The sequence below is a fragment of the Macadamia integrifolia genome, unplaced genomic scaffold, assembly GCF_013358625.1.
Source record: "Macadamia integrifolia cultivar HAES 741 unplaced genomic scaffold, SCU_Mint_v3 scaffold520, whole genome shotgun sequence".
Classification (NCBI taxonomy): Eukaryota; Viridiplantae; Streptophyta; class Magnoliopsida; order Proteales; family Proteaceae; genus Macadamia; species Macadamia integrifolia.
In genome coordinates this window covers 65,884-73,227 of record NW_024870470.1, presented here as the reverse complement: position 1 = coordinate 73,227, position 7,344 = coordinate 65,884, and the positions used below count along the sequence as shown (strand labels likewise).

General features: G+C 38.6%; 1 long non-coding RNA gene across 1 annotated transcript; it reads right to left on the bottom strand.

Annotated features, from left to right (window-relative positions):
* Nucleotides 1-3,090: 3,090 nt before the first annotated feature.
* On the bottom strand, nucleotides 3,091-3,775 carry LOC122069007. The gene is made up of 2 exons (XR_006137318.1): nucleotides 3,407-3,775; nucleotides 3,091-3,305 (listed from the first exon to the last, which is right to left on the bottom strand). It is a non-coding gene; the product is annotated as an uncharacterized LOC122069007 (long non-coding RNA).
* Nucleotides 3,776-7,344: the final 3,569 nt, after the last annotated feature.

Genomic DNA, 7,344 nt, shown 5'->3' with positions numbered 1-7,344 from the left:
GGCCTCGAGGCCAACCGACGGGCCCTACCGGTGGGTCGATCGATGGGCCAACCTACCCACCAGTCTTAGCAAGCCCTCAGCCTCCACTGACGGGCCCCTACCGGTGGGCTGATCGGCGGGCTGACCTGCCCACCAGTTATGAACAGTGGGTCAAGACAGGTGGGCCGTCTGACCCACCCGAGAGGCTCCCAACGTGATTTGTACATCCGAATGGACCCAAAACGGACGTGCGACCTTCTTTTAAGATTCTAAACATGATTTTGTCATCAAATCTTATTAGTTTTGACCCCAAAGTGGTGAAATGCTAACCCCCATTCACTTATGATAGGTTCGCCAAAACTTACACTTCTCGCACCGGATCTCACCCGTACTGGGCGTGAGTCTTTGTACACAACAAGTAAGTGGGGAGAGGATGTTTGGCCTTATTTTAAGGCTTGTTTGGCATTCATTAAATTGTATCTAGACTAGCCATGTCATCATGCAAATTTTATGTAGCTTAGCCATCCTCATATTATTATGACATGTGTGTTGTGTTTATTTTCTCAATGTCAAATGATGATGTGATTATGTGATGAATGATGACATCATTGTGTATAATGCATTAATAGACTAGATGCCATAGTCGGCTTGAAAACGAGTGCATTGGTGGCCCGTGGAATGGGACGCAGAGGCACTATGCAATCGTACTATGTCATATAGGAGCATGCGGTGTTGGATTATCATCTTCCCGTGCTACGACCCTTTCCAACAGGGGTTGAGATGTTTGGTTACCATTTGGGGGGAAGCAGTGGTCACGGTTGTCAGGTCACTGTGGCGGTTAGACATAAGCTTGGCTGGTCATTAGGACAGTCGGCAACCCCGGTGGTATATTCAAGAGGGCCAATCGTACTGCTTTTAAATTATTGGAGTCAGCACCTTTATTTTTTGTCATTTACTTTTATGTTGAGAGCCGGTGGTCGGCATACTTTACTTTTTCGAGTACTCACGATGGGCCTTCTCCGACAGCCCTATGGGCGTATCGTGGGATGGAGTTCGTGGCTCGTACCCGGAGTATATGCACACTGTGGTTGTAGTAGCACTAAACCCAAGACTTAGTAATGTTGTTTAGGTGGATGTGATTAAAAATGAATTGCATAACATATAGTGCATATGGTTGTGATTGTTTTGTGGACTATTGTGTGGTCATCCTTTTCACTTACTGAGCTAGTGAGCTCATCCCACGTGTGCACCTCTTTTAGACGATTTTGCAGGTCACCAGCATGAGGATCAATGGTCGGGCCCCACAGTGGAATTCCCCGAGAAGGATTGGTAGGTCCCCGAGGACTATGAGCACATCACGGATTGCACATGCGAGGGTTGTGCTGTGGGACCACAGCAGTGACTCCATACAGGGTTACTTTTTTATTCTTTGGATGATCCCTTTTGTGTACTTGATATGTAAATTGTATTCTTTTTGTGTAAATATCATGCCTGCGAGCCCACATGTACTTAACTATGTACTATAATTTGGGTATCAAGTATAATGGGGATATTTATAGGTAATTTAAGTCTTCCGCTGAACTGTTGAACATTTTCTTAGTTGTGTGTATGCTGTGGTTGGATACTGTATCAGATGATCCTGGCAGGTTTGGGTTAACCAGAGCTAACCCTGTCACCGGTCCGGTTCTGTGTGAACGGGGTGTGACAGATATTGTGTGAGGAAAAAGAGAATCTGTTTCCAAAATTAATAAATTCTATTCATTCCTTACAATATTCACTAATATCTTGCAATCTTGATTAAATCATAAAGGAATCTCTGCATAGCATCTTCAAGATCTTGTGAGATGGGAATGAGAGAAAATAATCTTCAGGATTTTGTAGGAGAGAAGATGTAGTACCAATGAGTGGGTCTCACCTTTGGACTGGTTCTTGATTCACTTTAAACACTTTCTCTTGTAGACTTGGAAACTAAAAAAAACAAGAAAAATAAAAATAGTACTATCCAAAGTGGGGCAAAATGTACACTTATATCCCTAAGATTTCACATATTATTGTGTTCATCATTTACCTATGGGAGGAGATGAAGGGAAGCAGTTAGAAGGTGTAACGCCCATGGAGGTAGGTGAAGAACAAAAAGGGGTGGAAGGGGAGGGCAACAACCTTTTATAATGAGGGCTATATTTGGGTTTAGTGACACGTTTCGTCTTCCTGGGATGAAGAGGAAACAGAAGGACAAAAGAGGAAAAGCAAAAGGCAAGAAAGGAAAGCAAAGAAGCAGAGGGTTAGATGGAGAGGACGAGAATCCCAAGATCACCCAAGGATCCTTAGGGACTAAGCACCAATCAACTGAGGGGAGAGAGAACCACCGTCAGGACAGTCATGCGAAGGAAGTGGATGAAAAAAAGAGAGATGAGAGTGTAGAGAAAAATGTGAAAACAGAGCAGGCAAACACTCAAAGGGAAAGGAGAATAAATGGAATCATTATCAAAAGGGTTGGAGAGGAAGTTGAGCGAGAGTCCAAACTACTTCGAATTCAATTATTTATCCTCCCGCTTATGTCCATGCAACCCTTGACTGGTCCATGCACCTTCTGGCATCACTATCTTATTTTGAGTCTATGTGAGCTGAAATTCGACATGTAAGTAAGGGTCTCTGAGACAAACATTAGCCTAGCCTGGTGGTCGCAGCTTTGGCTTGAAAAGCCGACAGCTAGGGAAGGAGGTTGTGGGATCTACAAGTGTACATGTGTGTGTGTGTGTGTGTGTGGGGTAGGTGGCCATTGGCCCTACTAGTGCCCAGTAGGCTGGCCAGTAGCGGGATAGTGTAGCAAAAAAAATAGGGGTCCTTCGGTCTACTTGTCAATGAATTCAATCCCCCTTTCAACTTGTCATGAAGCAAATATAAAGGCCCATTTGGTCACTCTCCCGGGATGATCTTTCCCATTTTTTATTTCACAAGGCTCCATTTGTTTCAATGTAAAATGGTCTGTAAAACAAATTTCCGATAAAATTCTGGATTTTTCGGCATTTGTTTTGTATTTGGAAAATTGTCATGAGGGAAAATTTTACCCATACCGTCGATTTACCGAAACATTCATTGAAAAAATTTACGTTTAAAATGGTAGTAAAATCGCCTGTAAAATCCAAACTTTCGTGCTCGATCAAAAGAAACAAAAGCGAGCGAGAGCATCTCTCACATCGTCTTCCCCGATGTCGACTCCCTGTTGTGAAGAACTTCACATAGTATTCTCTCTCTCTCTCTCTCCCTCCTTCTCCCTCTATTGATCTCCCTCTATCAAGCACAGCTTCTTACTTTGTAGCCAAGATCTGAAAAATTCAGATGGAAATCCCAGATCCCCATAGTAGAAGAGTGATTCAGAACCATGTTCAGCAAGATTCCCAATCCATCTAAAGAGAAACGATTGTACCTAGGAAAAGTTGCCAAATCGCCCCAGTGAGAGGATTTCTCCTCTGAAATCGCAGGTTTTCAAACCTTGCCCATGAAAGAGAATCCTTCCTGAGAATTACAGATCCAAAGACCCCTCTCTCACTCTTTCTCGTCTTCTTTTCCCCCTCAACTCGATCTCTCTTCTCCCTCACTCTTCTGCAACCCTTAAAATTGAAAGGAAGAAGCTCAACTCGATAGCCAGCAAGATCTCTCACCCTTTTTGTTAGAACAAATCCAGACTCCAGGTCAAGAAAACCCCCCTTCTCAAGTGATCCTCAACATTTAATAAGATCCCACTTTCCCCTCTTCTTTGCAGGTGGTGGCGGTTACAAGCCCCCTCCCATTTTACTTTCCTCTTCTTCTTGTTCCTATGTGAGAAGAACCTACAGGAAAGTTTTCTTTTTTTTTTCTAAAAAATATCTAACTCTCCTATGAAAAGACCAAAATACCCCTTATTATTATTATTATTATTTTGTTAACTAAGCTGTCCGGCCCAACTTACATGCATCTTGACTAATCCTTAGAGAGATAAGCACAGCAATCCACTATTACGACTTCCACTTAAATCGTAGATGCATTGATGGAGAATCGAACCTGAGACCCTCTAAAAATATAAACACTTTTGTTTGTTCTATTTTTTTAATTTGATTTTTATGGGTCCCCTCTCTCTTCAGCGTGGGATTGGAAGTGGGTCCATTTTCCTTTTTTTCTTTTTATTAAGGGGTTGAGATGTATATTTTATTAATTAATTTTTATGTGGAACCAGGTCAAAATTTGGTGCCTACAAATGAATAGTTGTCAACATGAATATTGGCTCAATAAACTTAAAGATGGGTGTATCCCATATTGAGCATATCTTTTACTGCCTTTAATTGCATAAATCATGTATTTGTGGGTCCCATGTCAATACATATTTTTTACAATCATATAATATGGACTACTTGATTCAAACTTTTATAATGACATCTTATGTAATTATGTTAAATAACTTTACTATGTAAAATAAATGGCAAACAAACATTGAAAAATTTTGCAATGACATTTTACAACATATTGTACCACCTCCTGGAAACAAACATTGAAAAAGCCCAATAAATACAAAGATTTTTTTTGAAAGCCTCTCTTGCATCTCTATCTTCCTCGCAAGAAAAAGGAGCGCCTCCTTCTTCTCAAGAACCCTAAACAAAGGCTCTAGTGAGGAACCACTTCCTCCATCGCTAGGATCTTCCCATCTACGTGCAAGAACAACCCTACCCCATTCAGTTGCAAAAAAACCACTGTTGAAATCCCTCGCCCTATAAAACATTCTTAACCAACTAGGATAGGACTTCTGCTCCCATTGTTATATCCGTCTTTATGCTTGACATTATTCGCATCACTCAATTAGTTATTGGGTTTGGAATTTTGAACATCAATGGGTTCCATATAACTTTTTTTTTTTTATTGGATTGATCCAACTTCATTAAGAATTTGTTTCCCAATGCTACACAATCTTTTTTTTTTTTGGGCAAACTAGTGCTATATAATCCAACCATCGTGGATACAAGAACGTAATCTTTGTGGAATGTAGACCTATATGAACAATTTCTTTGATGTCATTATTCATTTTGGAGTGGTTTGCCTATATATAATTGGTGATGCTCTTCACTTAAAACCATGTTTGTTTGATGGAGAAAAGTGAAGAAAGTAAAAAGGGTCGGAAAATTTGTACTTGTTTCCCACTTATGTGGTACCAAAAATATGAATGTTTGGATAAGTGGGGTGGGAAACATACTAGATACATTCACTAAATGCAATTATTATTGTCTGCTGATATAACACTCAACTTTTTTTCCATCCTATTCACTTCCAAACTCCTACCAATTGCACTACTTGTGGAAAAGTTGATTTTGTGTTTCTCTTTTGTCTTCTTATTTCTTCTCCTTCTCATAAAATCCCACCCCATATCCATTTCTCATTCCACTAAAATTACATATTTCATTATTTTCTTTTCTTCCCTTGCCCATCCAACCCACAACATATGGGATTCATCCTCACAAGTTTTCCACTCTTTTTTATTCATCAAACAAATGGGGGCTTGGATATTTTATATCCCAACAAAGTTATCTTCTTAATAATGGTTTTATTTTCCTTGTAAAAAATGTCCTTTTTTATAGGGTTGACATTGTAGTCACTAGGGGAGTGAAGTTTGGAATTATAACTTTCTTTTGATTGTCTCTTGTCTTATTTCCAAAAGTTATTAAAAGAGTAAAAATGATTTTCAAATTAAATTGAAAGCGACTCGTTATTGTGTTGTTTTAAAAAACTATCATTGTCAATGTTAAATGGTCAGATTTACTCTTGAAAAAGAAGCGTGATATATTAAAAGGGACAATATTTTTTCCACCAACCTTGTTTACAACAGTACCTATCCATTCTTTTGAATAGCATTAAAAAATATATTCAAATGTTTATTTCCAAAGGAAATTTGAAGAAAAAAAAATTCGAAACACAATCAGTATAAAAGCAGTATATTAAACACACATTCCCTTAACTTTTTTTTTGCCAAATCACCAATGATGTGGCTCACTCTCAGTCACAGTCTACCGATGTTGCCCCAAGTTGCTATATATACAATTGACAACTTTCACTGCTGCATGTTACTTATATAATCTGTACTGTAGCTCAGAGCTATCTTGTAATCCTTACATTGCAACCACTACCTCACACATACACAGTCATGATATGCACATCCACATTGCACCATCAAGTGGCTAGACCTACCAAATGTGCATAACCATCCTGCAGACAAGCATTCTAATATACAAAGCAAGCATACATAACCACAACACAGGAGATACCTACTTTGGCCACATGCTTATATGTACGGAGCAATGCCCACTGTCGAGCTCAGGATCTACTCATAGCCATTTATAACTGCAACCACAACTTGGGAACACATTCCAAATTTCCACCTTTAACATATAAAGATTAGGTCTTCACCCCATTTTTTTCGGAACAATCTGAGAAGCCACACCCATGGCAGATATGTTTAGGTAGTTTAATTGTTAAGGAACACACTATCCCTGTGTCCAGCACCCACGCGCCAAATACAAAATTGGCATTAGGATTATATTAATGCTCTATAATGATGTACTAGCATAGGTCTACAATATAAAACTCCTATACCTAGCACACACACATATATACAAGCAAAAAGCAAGTGCAAATGCACGTGTGATAGAGAGAGAGAGAGAGAGAGAGAGAGAGAGAGAGAGAGAGAAACTACTGACTATTGTTTAAATCAAAATTACTGCAAGTAAGAACATCTCTATGGAAAAACATGAAGAAAGATAAATTATTAAAAAAAATAAACACTTGACAATAAAATATCATCTATATATAGATTCTAAATTAGCGTTACTTCTTAGTCACATAGTCACCAGTCTATATAGAAAGTTTAAAGGATCTAAGGCAATTTTTACTTTCATTTTTTAGGAAAAACATTTAAGCACAAACTATGCTAAAGTTTTAGTGTATGCTCTCAAGCCAATGCCTTGGATTTTCTATATTCATTACTTAAAGATATATAGTGTCTTAGTACACAATCTCATTATTTGTTGAATTAATTGTTTCTATTGTACACGTCAATTTAAATAGGATATCAAAAGTCATAAATGACTTCCTTAGATGCTCAACTTTCTTGTGCGTCAATATATGACATACATTAAGTGGATAATGTGAAGATCTATTTCCTATTATCGATACATGGTTTCTATATCATTTTTTCCAATGTAAAAAAAAAACCAATAAAGTGGGCATCAAATTGTTCTACAAGGGAAAGGAGGAGGGGAAGGAAATGAAAAAAAAGTTGCCAAAAACACGATCATAATTAAAAATAGAAAATAAGTGTTTAAAGCAGAATATACTATAACATCA